At 43.2% G+C, this 17,836-nt stretch overlaps 1 long non-coding RNA gene across 1 annotated transcript in view; it reads left to right on the top strand.

The window, feature by feature from the left end:
• Window positions 1–17,836, top strand: part of LOC141155051 (uncharacterized) — an 87,814-nt gene that overhangs the window by 44,996 nt on the left and 24,982 nt on the right. The window contains exon 2 of the long non-coding RNA XR_012247508.1: window positions 4,964–5,077. This is a non-coding gene — a long non-coding RNA (uncharacterized lncRNA). The remainder of the gene's footprint in view (window positions 1–4,963; window positions 5,078–17,836) is intronic.

Genomic DNA, 17,836 nt, shown 5'->3' with positions numbered 1-17,836 from the left:
TTGTAACGTATAATTAAAATTCGGAAGCTGTGGTATTTGCTGACCATGAACAGGAACAGCCCTGTACGGTCAGACACAGCCATTACACAGTACACAGCAGGGGCACATTTATAAGATTATCTCAGCACAGGGACATTTTATTTAAATACATTCAATTGTGGAAATTATTATTATTCCAAGATCTATTAATTAAAATGTACTTTATTCATGGGACAACCTTTTTAATGCAAATTTGTATTTTAAACTAAACGATAATGATATTCTTAAATGCACATAAAAAAAACTTCAATGGATCATCAGGAAAAAGAGAGATGAGCTAGTATTACTAGTATGACTACAGAGTAGATTTATTGTTTGCACCCATCAGACTAATTGATAACTTTAAAGACCAAGTTGGGACACTCTCTGATAGATATAAATGAGGTCATGTATATTAAAGAGCTGAATAATAAACCAGAAATAAATAAAGCATACAACTTATCCATGCATTAATGTAAGCCTCTTTACATTGCATCTTTATGTACCTAGTCATGCCTACACAATGTTCTTGGCATCCATAATCTCCTGTGAAATAGCTAGAATAGGGAAATATTCTTTCATCTCTTTTAAAATGTTTGCATTAAGCATTCTTTATGTCCACAATGGTGTAGCTTATGTAGAATAACCCTTCTATCTGCCCCAAAGGTCTCCATTTGTTGGGCTTCTATAATTTAGTGAAAGGCACTAGAATCTTTATTGTTCATATCAGATATTCAGAGAATACATTATTTAAATAATGTTTTTCTAATATTTGAATAATTTATGTGATAATCCATAAAAAAACACTTTAAATATTCCAGTTTTACACTGACCACTAGAACAGACATAATAAAAGAACATTTCCAGCGTACTGCTTGTTAGGACTCCCTTGGTGAGGTAGATTCGCAAAGACATAGGTCTGGATGTGGAGCATGGAACAGAAATGTTGATGAAGCCAGATGAAGCAGGAAAAGTATAGGAGTCTGTAGAGGATAGATAGCATCAGAAGAAGTGGAGACTCTGGTGGCAGGAAGGCTGCTGATAGAATAGAGACTCGGCAAAATAGCCCAGTTGAGTAACGAAGCAGAACTCAGTGAAATCAAACAGCTGGTTTATGTCAAGTGATTCACTAGCAGCGATGTAGCAGAGCCTAAAGGTACAGCAGAGTTGGGTATATCAGAAGGCAATCTTGTGATGAGGTAGCAGAGCCCAGCGATGTAGCAAAGCTGGGTTAGTCAGGAGACTCACAAGCAGTGATACAGCAGAGATTAGTAGCACAGCAGATGTGTGGATGTCAGGAGATACACTTTTGGTGGGGCAGAGTGCAAAGGAGTACTAATAGTGGAGAACATGTCAACCATCAGAATACTCAAGCGGTGTTGCCTCCACCTGAGACAGCTTATAAGGCCTGGATGCATGATCTTAGAGATGCGTACTGGATTACCATTATATCTAGAAGCACAAAGGAGCAGAAGAAGCTGGTTGCCAATGGAGGAAGACAGAGAGGCCAGCGCTAGAGCTAGGACAGGTCAGTAATAGTGCAGCTTACCAGCTTTGCTGTGTAGACTAGTAGAGTCACCAGAGGGTAAAGGCATGTTTCTTTCCAGATCAATGGCTTTTCTCCAAGGATGTCTGAAGTTGTAGCTCATATTATATGTTGAACCTCTTGTGAAATATAAAAATATTTTTTCAATCACAGACAACCCCTTTAATGGCAGTCCAGATGTACTGTTGAAGGACTAAAAAGGCAAGGTAACACAAAAATAAAACTCTGTATGAATCTTCCTCTGATCATTGACTGAGTGGGCTGTACTCTATCACTCCATCACTTCCTGAAGACTATGACTTGCCATATTGTCTTTGTAGACAATACAGGAAGGCAGTGTGTGACGTTATTTGGCTGCAAAACAGGAAAGATTTAAATTTTGAAAAAATAAATAGAAGCTGGGCAGGGGGAATGCTGCGCAAAAGGTGTTTCATTTAGCAAGCCAAAGCCTGCTCTGCACTGATGGGGGACAAGTAACCTGAAATAGATGTCTGGAGATAGGCGTCTTATTACAAGGTTGCCAGACTCATTGAAGAGTCAGACATTGACTTACAAGGTAGCTGCTAACATAAGGTGGCACTAGTGATTTTTTTTCATTTTGTGATAGAGCTACATTGCGGAAATCTAATAAACACATTTTTCACTGAACTTTTCGGAGCGCTAAGACATCACAATACAAAGCAGCAAATTCAGATTGGATTTTGTCAGTATACATGCTACCGGCCGGATCGCATTATACCATCCACTCTCAATCCAAAACTATATCAGCCCAGGAAGAAAGAAATACTACACTACTGATTTTAGAAAATGCAGGGAAAAAATCTTGAGCATTGGACATTACTACAATATAGGTAGGGTTACTTTCTTACACAGGTTATGTCAAGGTGTATTAGTAGTTGTACTGTGGCATATAAAAGTTTGGCCACCCCTGGTCAAAATTCCAGTTATTATGAACAGTTAAGCAAGTTGAAGATGAAATGATCTCTAAAAGGCCTAGAGTTAAAGATAACACATTTCCTTTCTATTTTAGGCAAAAAAATATATATACCGTATATAATCGAGTATAAGCCGACTTTTTCAGCCCATTTTTAGGCTGAAACAGCCCCCCTCGGCTTATACTCGGGTATATACTCAAGATATACATAGACCAGTGGTGGATAGTGGGGGGGGAGGTTGCGGCGGCGGAGAAGCAGGGCACACACAGTGGCCGGCTGCTGCAGCTACCTAGTGGAGAGGAGTGAATATCCCCGCAGCTCACCTCGGCATCTGAGGGCACATGGCAGTGACGTCATGCGCTGCTCAGACGCGGAGGCGAGCTGCTGGCAGAACAGGAGTAGCGCTGGAGTAGAGGAAAGGAAGGTGAGAATGAGTTTATTTTTTTTAATGTGTGCAGTGATGGGGGGCCATACATACCAGGATTGAGGATGAGGGGGCCATTAATACCAGGATTGGGGATGAGGGGGCCATGCATACCAGGATTGGGGATGAGGGGTGCCATGCATATCAGGATTGAGGGATGAGGGACCATGCATACCAGGATTGGGGATGAGGGTGCCATGCATATCAGGATTGGGGATGAGGGGAGCCATGCATACCAGGATTGGGGATGATGGGGCCATGCATACCAGGATTGGGGATGATGGGTGCCATGCATACCACAATTGGGGATGATGAGGTCATACATACCAGGATTGGGTTGAGGGGGCCATGCATACCAGGATTGGGGATGAGGGGGCCATGTATATCAGGATTGGGGATGATGAGGTCATGCATACTAGGATTGGTGATGAGAGGGCCATGCATACCAGGATTGGGGATGATGGGGCCATGCATACCAGGAATGGGGATGATGGGGCCATGCATACCAGGATTGGTGATGGTGATGAGTGGGCAATACTTACCAGGATGGGGAAATTTATTAGTAGCTGCTGCATTTCCCACCCTAGGCTTATACTCGAGTCAATAAGTTTTCCCAGTTTTCTGTGGTAAAAATTGGATGCCTCGGCTTATATTCGGGTCGGCTTATACTCGAGTATATACAGTATATATTTTCACATTCTACATTTTAAAAATTACAAAAAGGAAAATGGGCCGATGCAAACGTTTGAGCACCCTGCATGGTTAGTACCTAGTAGCACCCTCTTTTGCAACTATTACAGCTTGTAAACACTTTTTATAGCCAGCCAAGAGTCTTTCAGTTCTTGTTTGATGGATTTTCATCCATTCTTCTTCCTGAAATTCTGTGCCCTTTTCCTCCATACATACCTTTGGCCATTGTGGAAAAAGAGTTCTATTTTAATCTCATCAGTACACAGGACTTGTTTCCAAAATGCATCAGGCTTGTTTAGATGTTCTTTTACATACTTCTGACGCTGAATTTTAAGGTGAGGATGCAGGAGAGGTTTTCTTCTGATGACTCTTCCATGAAGGCCATATTTGTGCAGGTGTCTCTGAAAAGTAGAACAATGTACCACAACTCCAGAGTCTGCTAAATCTTTCTGAAGGCCTTTTGCAGTCAAGTGGGGGTTTTGAGTTGCATCTCTAGCAATCGTATGAGCAGCTCTCACTGAAATTTTGCTTGGTCTTCTAGACATTATCTTGACCTCCACTGTTCCTGTTAACTGCCATTTCTTAATTACATTTCGAACTGAGGAAAGGGCAACTTGGAAACGCTTTGCTATCTTCGTATAGCCTTTTCCTGCTTTGTGGGCCTCCACCATTTTCATTTTCAGAGTGTGAAGCAGCTTCTTAGAAGAACCCATGGCTACTGATTTTGGCACAAGGTTAGAGAAGGATAGGTTTTTATAAAGCTGGGAAATTTGCATTTCCAGGCCTTTCCTAATGATGATAGTGAACAAGTCATAACCCTAAAGGCTAATTAAGGTCTGGAACCTTGGTCAAAGTTAGCACACTAATCTCCAAGAATGTTCAAACTTTTGCATCGGCCCATTTTCCTTTTTGTAATTTTTAAAATGCAGAAAATGACAATATTTTTTTTGTTGCCTAAAATACAAAGGAAATGTGTCATATTTAACTGTAGGCCTTTTAGAGATAATTTCACCTTCCACTTGCTTAACCCTTCACCTGGGTTTACCAGGGGTGCCAAAACTTCAGAATAAAAGCCCAGGGTTTACCAGGGGTGGCAAAACTTTTACATGCCACTGTATAACATATTTTACTTTTATTGTCTGAAAATTGAGATAGTAGTACTCATCTACAATATTTTCCATTTAGTTTTTAGGAATATATGTGTGAGCCCATTTTATCTATATTTTTTGTCACTTTACAATCCTTAAAGACTCTCATTAAAATTTTTATTAGCTAAATCTTTGTGAATATATATGTAGTGTAGTGTACTGTAGGTGTATTAATGTAAGCAACGATTAATGTCTCCTCCAGTGTCCAGGCCCTCTCCGGTCCTTTCCTGAGTCACATGACTGAAGTTCTGACTCTCCAGATCACACAGGGCCAGAAGCCAGAAGTCACTTTTACAATATAAGCCAGGGAAGATTGGTGAGTATATTAATACACCTACTGTATACTACACTACATATACATTCAAACAGATTTAGCTCATAAAAATGGCAATAGGACTGCTTCTTTAAGAGCACATACAGTGGGGAAAATAAGTATTTGATACACTGCGAATTTTGCAAGTTTTCCCACCTACAGAGAATGGAGAGGTCTGTAATTTTTATCGTAGGTACACTTCACCTGTGAGAGACAGAATCTAAAAAAAATCCAGAAAATCACATTGTATGATTTTTATATAATTAATTTGCATTTTATTGCATGAAATAAATATATGAGACAATAGAAAAACAGAACTTAATATTTGGTACAGAAACCTTTATTTGCAATTACAGAGGTCAGACATTCCTGTAGTTCTTGACCAAGTTTGAACACACTGCCGCAGGGATTTTGGCCCCCTCCTTCATACAAATTTTCTCCAGATCTTTCAGGTTTCAAGGGTGTCGCTGGGCAACATTGAGTTCCAGGTCCGTAAAAAAGATTCAGGAATCAGCCCAGAACTACATGGGAGGACCTGGTCAATAACCTGAAGAGAGCTGGGACCACAGTCTGAAACATTACCGTTAGTAACACACTACACTGTCATGGATTAAAATCCTGCAGGGCGCGCAAGGTCCAACTGCTCATACCAGCACATGTCCAGGCCATTTGAAATTCGCCAATGACCATCTGGATGATCCAGAGGAGGAATGGGAGAAGGTCATGTTGTTAGATGACACCAAAATAGAACTTTTTGGTATCAACTCTATTCGCCATCTTTTGAGGAAGAAGGATGAGTACAACCCTAAGAACATCGTCCCAATCGTGAAGCATGGTGGGGGAAACATTATACTTTGGGGGTGCTTTTCTGCAAAGGGGACATGACGACTGCACCGTACTGAAGGAAAGATGGATGGGGTCATGTATCGCAAGAATTTGGCCAACAACCTCCTTCCCCCAGTAAGAGTATTGAAGATGGGTCGTGGCTGGGTCTTCCAGCAAGACAATGACCTAAATCATACAGCCAAGGCAACAAAGGAGTGGCTCAAAAAGATGTTTAGTAAGGTCATGGAGTGGCCTAGTCAGTCTCCAGACCTTAATCCAATAGAAAACTTATGGAGGGAGTTGAAGCTCTGAGTTGCCAAGCGACAGCCTCAAAATCTTAATGATCTAGAGATGATCTGCAAAGAGGAGTGGACCAAAATTCCTCCTGACATGTGCGCAAATCTCATCATCAACTATAAAAAACATCTGACTGCTGTGCTTGCCAACAAGGGTTTTGCCACCAAGTATTAAGTGTTGTTTGCCAGAGGGATCAAATACTTATTTCTCACTGCAAAATACAAATACGTTTATCTAATTTATACAATGTAATTTTCTGGATTTTTTTTTGGATATTCTATCTCTCAATATTAAAATTAACCTACCCTTAAAATTATAGACTGTTCATGTCTTTGTCAGTGGGCAAACTTACAAAAACAGCAAGGGATCAAATACTTATTTCACCCACTTTATATATACACAAATATATATATATATAGTGGGTGAAATAAGTATTGAACACGTCACCAATTTTCTAAGTAAATATATTTCTAAAGGTGCTATTCACATGAAATTTTCACCAGATGTCGGTAACAACCCAAACAATCCACATAGGCAAAGAAATCAAACCACAGATGTCCATAAATTAAATTATTTTTAATAAGAAAGGTGCAAAAAGCCATGGAAAGTCATGACACCAGTGGAAATCTATCAGTAATTAGAAAGAAATCCTGCAAATTAATGAAAAATAATATCAGCTGGTTCAACTGATGGCCTATAAAAAGGTGTCTCTTTACCAAGGTGCCACATAAGAAACATCTCGTGTTTAAAAACAGTGAGCGGTCTCAAGACCTTCACAACCTTATTGTTGCAAATCATACTTGTTACATTGGTTACAGAATAATTTCTAAATTACTGAAGGTTCCAGTGAACACTGTTGGGGCCACAATCCAGAAGTGGAAAGAACATAATTTTACCATAAACTGGCCACGACTAGGTGCTTCCTGTAAGATTTCAGACACAGGAGTGAAAAGAATTATCAGAAGGGTTGTCCAGGAGCCAAGGACCACCTGAGGAGAGCTTCAGAAAGAACTGGAATCAGCAAGTACAATTATTTCAAAGAAAACTATAAGTAATGAACTCAACCTCCATGGCCTGCATGCACGCTTACCACACAAGACTCCGTTGCTGAACAAAAGCATGTTCAAGCGCGTTTAAACTTTGCTCAACAACATTTAGACAAGCCTGTGAAATACCGGGAGAATATAGTCTGGTAAGATGAGACCAAAATTGAACTCTTTGGATGCCATAATACACACCATGTTTGGAGGCCAAAAGGTGCTGCATATCACCCTAAAAACACGATACCAACAGTGAAGTTTGGAGGTGGAAACATCATGGTATGGGGCTGTTTTTCACGAAACGGCATTGGCAATCTTCATATAATTGAAGGAAGGATGAATGGACAAATGTACAGAGACATTCTTGATAAAAATCTGCTGCCATCTACCAGGATGATGAAGATGAAACGAAGAACAACATTTCAGTAAGACAATGATCACAAACATACAAAGCCAAGGAAATTCTCAACTGATTTCAGAGAAAGAAAATAAAGCTTCTAGAATGTCCCAGCCAATCACCTGACCTGAATCCAATAGAAAATTTATGGAAGGAACTAAAGTTTAGAGTTCATAGATGGAGATCACGGAGCCTTCAGGATTTGAAGAGTGTTTGTGTGGAAAAATGGGCCAAAATCACAAATGAGCAATGCATGTGACTAGTTTCTCCATACAGGAGGTGTCTTGAAGCTGTCATCACCAACAAAAGCTTTTGTACAAAGTATTAAATAAATTTCAGTAAGCATGTTCAATACTTTTTCCCTGTGTCATTTCTCATTATTACTCATAACTTAATTTATGGAAATCTATGGTTTGATTTCTTTGCTTGTGTGAATTAGATGGTTTGTTACCAACATCCGGTGAGAATTTCATGTCAATAACACCATAAAAAATATATTTACATAGAAAATTGGTGATGTGTTCAATACTTATTTCACCCGCTGTATATATAAATATAATATATATATATATATATATATATATATATATATATATATATATATATATATAAGCGTTTGTGTATATTAAAATATAAGAACTAAAGACGCTTATTGTGTAGGGGATGAATGACTATGAAATTACAGTAGTAAAAGTGGCATTTTGTACTGAATTTGGAGAAATTTATTTTTATATTGTTCTTATTTATTTTGTTTATTGAAAACAGCATAAAATTTATACATTTTGCTAATAATCCTTATTTTCATTGGGGGTTGAATCATTTCGAATTCAACTGTTTCAACACTCAACATGAAGAATTAAAAAAATGATATCAATTTCTACCTCAAGCATTGCCATTGTTTTGGCTTCTTCACTGCTATTATTAGCTACAGTGCCTACAAGTAGTATTCAACCCCCTGCAGATTTAGCTGGTTTGATAAGATGCAAATAAGTTAGAGCCTTCAAACTGCAAACGAGAGTAGGTTTTATGAACAGAAGCATAAATCTTACAAACCAAAAAGTTATGTTGCTCAGTTGAATTTTATTAAATTTTAAACATAAAAGTGTGGGTCAATTATTATACAACCCCTATGTTTAATATTTTGTGGAATAACCCTTGTTTGCAATTACAGCTAATAATCGTCTTTTATAAGACCTGATCAGGTCTGTGGAGTTATCTTGGCCCACTCCTCCATGCAGATCTTCTCCAAGTTATCTAGGTTCTTTGGGTGTCTGTATAAGCTATAGTGAATACTGGAAATATGTGTCTGGTGTCACACCATCCAGTCCTCAACTTAGTTCAATATTACGTATCAGAACGGTTGAGGGTGAAAGAACAATTGAGGCAACGTCTTTATACAAAAGACAATTTCAGTACAAAAATAAATCTAGAAAAGTTCATATTATGAACCATCCAAGTCTATGAAAGTTCTATAAACATTCAGTGGATAATAAGTTAAGAATTTGGCTTACAGAAGTAAGCATGCAGGCAAATTCACCTTTTATGTGTAGAATGTATGACTTTATATTGCAGCCATGTATTTTCCGCTTCTATGGAGAACTTTTAAGTTCAGACTGTGAAAGGAGTTGAGCTAAACAGTTGTCAGATAGTCCCTTGAGATGTGGAGAAAATAACTGGCTGACTCATAAGGATATAAGAACTTATTTTACTGATTACATCCCGCATTGTGCCTGTGTTTGTTGTGTATATGTGTGGGAAGCATCAAGCGGATTACGCTGGGAGTGAAATGAGGGAGAAATGAAGAGCTCTTTATTTCCACTTGTGTATCCTGCTGTTTCTGAGAAAATGGCAAAGTCTTATAGAATTGTGTAGCTGCTCACCACTGTCTACGGCGGTAGCTGGACACCAATGCAAAATTATACATTTCATGAACGCACATGGCGAACATGGCACTGGTCTGCCCTCTAGTTTATTTCTTCTGAATCCTAACCTAAGGGTTGCACTTTAAAATACTTAGCTGATCTGCAGAAGAAAGCAAATAAATGCCGCAAAAGATATATTAGTCTGTGGTTACTAAATTAATTCAGTGCCGGAAAAAACGTCTACTTACAATGGCTCTCGGGGCATGGAGAAAATTATTGTGGTAATATTGGTTAAATTACAAATGGTATTTTCTCATGAGGTTTCTAGGATCTTAATACGTTTCTGTAAATGTCCTAAATGCAGACTTTTTAGTTTTAAATAATCTGTAGTGTGTATAGTGCATAGCATGGTAACCCCTGGTGGACACAGACAGAGAAGGGCCCCTGAGCAAGAACAATATATGGGCCCTTAACTCATCACAATGCACAACTTCACCTATTTTGGAGGTGTTAATGGACCCCCTCACCTCCTGGCCCCCTGTATGTCCTCCCCTGATGGTACCTATAAAATAGGAATCAAGTTCTTCAGTTGAATGTGAAATCAGCACTGGGCTTATGATGGGTGTTGCAGTTTCTCTTGTGAAATTCATACTCATTCAGAAGGGTTCTCAAAAGCAGAAGGTGGTCTCACAGAATACTTCTAGATATGACAGTTATACAAGGTAGGCTATGAATCACTAGCTGAGGGCATGGCAAGCCAGACCTCAACTCTCTCATAGGGAATTTGTCACCAGGATTTTGCCATCTAATCTGAGAGCAGAATAACCTAGAGACCAAGACCCTGATTGCAGCAATGTGTCACTTACTGGGCTGTTTTCTGTAGTTTTGATAAAATTACTGTTTTATCAACAGGAGATTATCACTATAGGACTAGTAAACCTGCTGCCATGTAGTCCTCCACATTCATGAGCTGTGTTTAACCCCATCCCCACTGTAACGGGTCTGGGAGGCGGAACCTCTGAGCAACTTATACAAGGGGGCGGTCCTTGTAAGGAAGCGGGTGGCGACCAGGGAAGACAGGCAGGCAGTCACAGCAGGTGACCGGGACAGTCTCTGGGTAAACGGGCAGGAGGTCACGGCAAGTGACCGGGACAGTCTCTGGGTAAACGGGCAGGAGGTCACAGCAAGTGACCGGGACAGTCTCTGGGTAAACGGGCAGGAGGTCACGGCAAGTGACCGGGACAGTCTCTGGGTAAACGGGCAGGAGGTCACAGCAAGTGACCGGGATAGTCTCTGGGTAAACGGGCAGGTACGACCTGTGACGGCTGAGCCTCCAGGTAGGCTAGCAGGCAGATGGCAGATGAGTGCTCCCAGGTGAGCAGGCGAGAGTCTCTGGATAAGCAGGTGGGCACAGCATGTGACGGCGGAGCCTCCAGGTAGGCTAACAGGCAGGTAGCAGATGAGCGCTCCCAGGTGAGCGGGCAAGAGTCTCTGGACTGGCAGGTGGTCACGGCACGTGACGGCGGAGCCTCCAGGTAGGCTAACAGGCAGGGAGCAGATGAGCGCTCCCAGGTGAGCGGGCAAGAGTCTCTGGACTGGCAGGTGGTCACAGCACGTGACGGCGGAGCCTCCAGGTAGGCTAACAGGCAGGTAGCAGATGAGCGCTCCCAGGTGAGCGGGCAAGAGTCTCTGGACTGGCAGGTGGTCACAGCACGTGACGGCGGAGCCTCCAGTTAGGCTAACAGGCAGGTAGCAGATGAGCGCTCCCAGGTGAGCGGGCAAGAGTCTCTGGACTGGCAGGTGGTCACAGCACGTGACGGCGGAGCCTCCAGGTAGGCTAACAGGCAGGTAGCAGATGAGCGCTCCCAGGTGAGCGGGTTAGCTGGTCCATAGACAGACTGACAGGAGTCGGAAGGCAGACCGTCGGACCTCAGGCTAGCAAATGGGTAAGCGGATAACAGGCAGGAATCAGACAGGAAACTGGCAGGTAACTGGAAACGGGACCTGAGGGCTGAAGCAGAGTAGTGAACAGTGCAACAACATTGCTCGGGCACCTCCAATTTGGAGGAGGTGCCTTATATATGGAGGGATCCTCCGGCCATTGGCCGGGGACTCCTTAGGGCGACGCGCGCGGCCCCTTTAAGAGAGGGGGAGCGCGCGCGCGCCCTAAGCACAGTGACCGGGGAAGAGCGGGCGCTGTAAGCAGAGTGGGAGGAAGCCGCCGGGCACGGAGCAGAGAGGTGAGGGGAACAGCGTCCCTGCCTAGCAGGAGGCAGGGACGCCGACGCTACACCCACCACTGACTGGCAGCTTTCTGGCTATGCACAGTGTACACAGAAAGCTGCCAATCAGTGCTGTGGGCAGGTTATACAGAGCTCAGCAATCAGAGAACTGGTAGATCGGCAGCAAAGAAAACAGTGATAAAAACTGTAGCAAGCAGCTCAAAAAGGGATACATCACTGGAATCAGGGTCTCTGCATCAAGATCATGCTGCTCTCAGATGGAATAGCAAAAAGCTGGTGACATATTCCCTTTAAAGGACTATGCAATAATTAAGAATACATGCATTGTCCAAAATCTGGAAGAAATGCCCATGTCATGTTGGAGCCTTCGTACACCCAAAGTAAAGTAACTCAAGGGTTGAAGATATGGTTCTGAAAAGGTTTATTTTTCAGTTATTAACTCCAAAACTGGTTATACCATAAAGTCTGTAATCAGTGTTTTGGGGGAGTTGAGACGTGTGTGTCACATGTTTATTCTCATAACTGGTGACTGAACATAATGCAGTTGTCTTCATTCACTAGTATACCTTCCCAGTTCTCATTATTAAAATGTAAAAATAAACCCCCACATAATATCAAGAAATATTACACCAATAAAGCAAAAGTATAATTGATAAAAGATACAGTAGTCACTGTAATGCACATGCCCGGGCTGAGTGGCGTGGGCGTGTATATGTAGTGATTCCACTGGACCGTGCTGCAGAGTGAATGCCTGGAGGGGCGTAACTAGGTATCCACCCGATCCGACCAGGGTCGCACGACGGCATACGACGCCAGTGCACCAAGGAGGAACCAAGCAGAGGGACCAGGTGCTACTCCTGGACAGACCCCGGACACGGCTGTTGACCCACACAGGGGAATACAGGAACAGGCAGGCTAGGCTGGCACACAGACTGCTGGGCATAGGCAGACACGGCTGGTATGCAGACTGGCGGATGCTGGCAAGCACGACTGGTATGCAGGCAGGGAGGTACTGGCAGGTACGACAGGTTGGAGCACCGAGTGGATAGGACCCAGTACAGACTGGGACTCAGGAACAGAACCGCAGACGCGGTGGACAAACAGCAGAGTGAGGCCGCCCAGAGCGGCGAGCAAGAGCAGAACAAGACGAGACCGCCTGGAGTGGTGAGCGAGAGAAGAGCAGGACAAGGCCGCCTGGAGCGGTGAGCGAGAGAGGAGCAGGACGAGACTGCCGAAGCAGCGAGCAAAGGGTCAGAGCAGAGCGAGACTGCCGGAGCAGCGAGCAAAGGGTCAGAGCAGAGCGAGACTGCCGGAGCAGCGAGCAAAGGGTCAGAGCAGAGCGAGACTGCCAGAGCAGCGAGCAAAGGGTCAGAGCAGAGCGAGACAGCCGGAGCAGCGAGCAAAGGGTCAGAGCAGAGCGAGACTGCCAGAGCAGCGAGCAAAGGGTCAGAGCAGAGCGAGACTGTCGGAGCAGCGAGCAAAGGGTCAGAGCAGAGCGAGACTGCCGGAGCAGCGAGCAAAGGGTCAGAGCAGAGCGAGACTGCCGGAGCAGCGAGCAAAGGGTCAGAGCAGAGCGAGACTGCCGGAGCAGCGAGCAAAGGGTCAGAGCAGAGCGAGACTGCCGGAGCAGCGAGCAAAGGGTCAGAGCAGAGCGAGACAGCCGGAGCAGCGAGCAAAGGGTCAGAGCAGAGCGAGACTGCCGGAGCAGCGAGCAAAGGGTCAGAGCAGAGCGAGACTATCGGAGCAGCGAGCAAAGGGTCAGAGCAGAGAGAGACTGCCGGAGCAGCGAGCAAAGGGTCAGAGCAGAGCGAGACTGCCGGAGCAGCGAGCAACGGGTCAGAGCAGAGCGAGACTGCCGGAGCAGCGAGCAAAGGGTCAGAGCAGAGCGAGACTGCCGGAGCAGCGAGCAAAGGGTCAGAGCAGAGCGAGACTGCCGGAGCAGCGAGCAAAGTGTCGGAGCAGAGCGAGACTTCCGGAGCAGCGAGCAAAGTGTCGGAGCAGAGCGAGACTGCCGGAGCAGCGAGCAAAGGGTCGGAGCAGAGCGAGACTGCCGGAGCAGTGAGCAAAGGGTCGGAGCAGAGCGAGACTGCCGGAGCAGCGAGCAAAGGGTCAGAGCAGAGCGAGACTGCCGAAGCAGCGAGCAAAGAGTCAGAGCAGAGGGGACAGGGCGCTGTTCACACGGAACAGACTGGAAGGGAAAGGCAGAACCAGGTACACTCAGGATACTTGCAATGAAGTAGCGAGTGGACTCTAAACTCGCAAATGGGAGTACAGGGACAACGAGTAGGAGTTAGGTACGGGATCAGATTCTGCAGGAAAAGGGAAGGTACGGACATAGAGAAAAACAGGTAACAGGCTAGGAGAGTATTCAGACAAGAACAGACACAGCAGCAAGATACAGGAGCGGGTCTAGGTATGCGGCCCCTAGAAAGCAGAACGAAAAGGCTAGGAGCGTGTTCAGACAGGAACAGGCAAGATACAGGAACGGGTCTAGGTATGCGGCCCCTAGAAGGCGGAAAGAACAGGCTAGGAGCGTGTTCACACTGGCCTGGAAATACAGCCTCCAGGATAGGCAGAAGACAACAGGCTAGAAGATAGTTCAGACAGGACACAGTTCAGACACGGGAACTGATACTGCAAGGCAGGAAACATAGACAGGACCTGGCACATCAGTGACAAGACACCAACTGACAGAACACAATGCTCAGGCATGGATTCCAGGGAGGAGCTGGGTTAAATACCAGGAGACAGACAGCAATAGGCTGAGGACGCACAAGGGGTGTGCCTGCAGCAGCTACAAGAAGCAGGAAGTGATCGGGCACGGCCCTTAAGCAGCAGAAACAGAGGCAAGCAGACAGCATGGAGGGAAGCCAGGCTAGCAGACTGGACTGGAGATCAAGTGCGCGCTCTTGCACAGTGGGAGATGGACTACTATGCAAGGACGCCGCCAGGTATGTTACAGTCACGAGTTTAAGGTCATAAAAGTAATAATCCACCGTTAAACAAAGTTACCAAAAAAAAGGAAAAAGAAAGGAAAATGTGAGACTATTGTGCTTTTCCGAGGTCTAGGTAATATGATAGTTGGTAATAGCAGCAGAAATTGGGTTAGGGGTCAGTCTTAATCTTACCCTTAGGGATTAAAACATGCAGGTTATAGTGTCTCTTGAAATCCATTATTATTGGATTCCCTACCTCGTGATAAAGGTTGACTCTCTTTGTTATGCGAACTGCACCGTCACTCCTCAATGACTATCCTTCAAATAATCCCTCAATGAGAACAGGCTAAAGCGAATAAATTGCCCTGTCCCCATGTTAGTAAAGCTAATTTTTGTCCTAAGGAAATAATTTGTCCTAAGGAAGCATTTTCGCACAGTTAGAGCAGGGGTGCCCAACCTGCGGTCTGGGGGCCAAATGCCAACATCCCAACCATGTAAACAAAAAATATTTTTCTTACAGGTTAACTACCATGTTTCTCTGAAAATAAGACAGGGTCTTATATTTTTTTTGCTCTGAAAAATGCGTTAGGGCTTATTTTCAGGGAATGTCTTATTTTTTCCTTGAACAACAATCAATATTTATTCAAATATAATCATATCATCACATTCTCAAACATCATCATAATTCTCCAAACCTTGAATTCCATCATTAATTTCTTGAGATCCTATTTCCTTTTCCCATGTACAACATTCTACATTCTACACAAACAGTCATGTCATCATCTTCTGGAACATCATCATAACTTTCCAAACCCTGAATTCCATTGTGAATTTCTTTCTACTCTGTTGCCTTTAGGATTGGGGCCAATTTCTCATGTCTAGCCATAGAGTTTTCCTTAAATGAGCTCCTCTTGTCCATGTAGCCTGCTTGTAGCGCATTGGCAACACAACTGTCGGTGATTTTCCCCCATGAAGTCTTTACTCAAGTCACAACCTTTTGCAGTCTAGGCTTCACAAAGTTGCCACGCTGATATCTCTTCATTCTATTTTCAATGTAGTAAAGTGGCAGCATTAAATCAAACCGTTCCCTTATAACTGCTTGTGTGCACCAGGCTTTTTCAGTTTCAAGAATATAAATACCTGAAACACATTCAATATTCTCCTTCTTGCCCTTAGTAATGATTAGAGGTGAGACTTTAGTTCCATCCAGACGAATTGCCGAAATACAGGTAACACGTGCACTTTCATAACCAGTGGAGGGAACGTAGACAGAGGAGGCACCCCGCTGATCAATTGTCATTTGTGATCCTTGGCCATAAACACTGCGGTTTCGTCCATAGCAAACATGTTGTAAAGTTAGTATTTAGAAAAGTCGATGCCATCTACAAAGGACTTGTATGCAAGTGCAAGTGTAATAACTTCAGCATCTCTCAGCTTAAAAATCTTCTTAGAGACAGTTCACATCGCTGAAGGAAGCCGTCCAGCCAGAGATGTGATACTTTGAAATCTTCTGGGGTTATTTCTAATTGCTGTGCCATTGTAAGGTCAAATTCTTGAATATCTGCCCTGCGCACAACCAAAGCCTTTGGTCTCCTGTCAGCAACCCATTCACAGATCAAGTCTTCTGATCTTCTTCACCAGACAGTGATGTAGATCTGTGTGTAAGAGCCCATCTACCATTGGCACTTGCCAACTCTAATTGTTTGCGTCCTGGTGAATGCGATTCTATCAGGGATGTCTTCTTTCTTTTGGGGGTGTCTGCTTTCCTTGATGAAAGGTCCTGCTGTATTTCTTAACTTTTTCAGCTGCCTGGACACTTTTTTATTAGACTGTAACTAGGGCTTATTTTTGGAGTGGGGTTTATATTTTAAACATACTCCAAAAATCCTGAAAAATCATGTTAGGGCTAATTTTCAGGGTAGGTCTTATTTTTGCGGAAACAGGGTATTTGTGAGCAACCACACAGAGAAGCACATGAGGAGCAGGGACTGACAAGTACTAATAGTGCCCTCTAAATGCCTCATACATCAGGAGAATGCGGTCTCATCACCTGTTTGGAACTCCAGGAAGCATGTGTACTAGACAGGTGGCCTTCTGTGTCTGTGGCTGCAGTTTATGGGAATTGTGAAACATTATCCAGTAAGTACCCATGATCTATTGTAGAGAGCCAAGTGCATGCATCATCTCTTGCTCTTTAGGGCCTATTCACACCGTTTTTTTTACGATGGATTTAGAAGTGGATTTTACTGCAAATCAACATAAAAAATGCTTAAAGTGCTTTGAATAAGCTTCCTTTTAGTTTTACGGGGAAATGTTCAAAATAACGTGAAAAAACAATACTGTGTGCACTAAAGGAGCTCTTCCCACTAAAATCAGTCAGAAACTTATTCAAAGAGTATTTGACGCAGTTTTTGATGTAGCTTTAGAAGCAGAATCTATTTCTAAATCCTTGTAAAAAAATTATTTTTGGAGATAGGAGTCCTGTAAGTAGAATTTGTACGCACCGTGCTTCCTCAAAAATAAGATCTACGCCGAAAATAAGCCCAAGCATGATTTTACAGGATTTTTAAGTATTCTTGAAATATAAGTCCTCCTCCAAAATAAGCCCTAGTTAGGCTATGTGCCCACGATGCGGAAATTGTCGGGATTTTTTCCTGAGCGTTTCTGCATCTCCCTGGCAGAAAAAACGCATGGGGATTGTACATGTGTTTTCCTGCCAGGGACATGCGGATGTTAAGCGTTCTTCACATGCATTTCTGCATGCGGATTGTCAAGCGCTTTCCAAGCGATTTTAGCGTCACTTGGAAAGTGCTTGACAACTTGGTCACACTATATACACTGTGTGCAGAATTATTAGGCAAGTTGTATTTTAGAGGATTATTTTTATTATTGATCAACAACTATGTTCTCAATCAACCCAAAAGACTCATAAATATCCAAGCTTAATATTTTTGGAAGTTGGAGTCGGGCTTTTTTAGATTTGGCTATCTTAGGAGGATATCTGTTTGCGCAGGTAACTATTACTGTGCAGAATTATTAGGCAACTTAATAAAAACCAAATATAATCCCATCTCGCTTGTTTATTTTCACCAGGTAAACCAACATCAGTGCACAAAATTTAGAAATAAACATTCATGACATGCAAAAACAAAAAATTAGTGA

This window comes from Phyllobates terribilis, unplaced genomic scaffold (assembly GCF_046119375.1).
Source record: "Phyllobates terribilis strain yellow unplaced genomic scaffold, ASM4611937v1 Scaffold_1__5_contigs__length_1240528914, whole genome shotgun sequence".
Lineage (NCBI taxonomy): Eukaryota > Metazoa > Chordata > Amphibia > Anura > Dendrobatidae > Phyllobates > Phyllobates terribilis.
The sequence above is the reverse complement of the archived record's forward strand: the minus strand, read 5'-3'. Positions and strand labels throughout refer to the sequence as shown.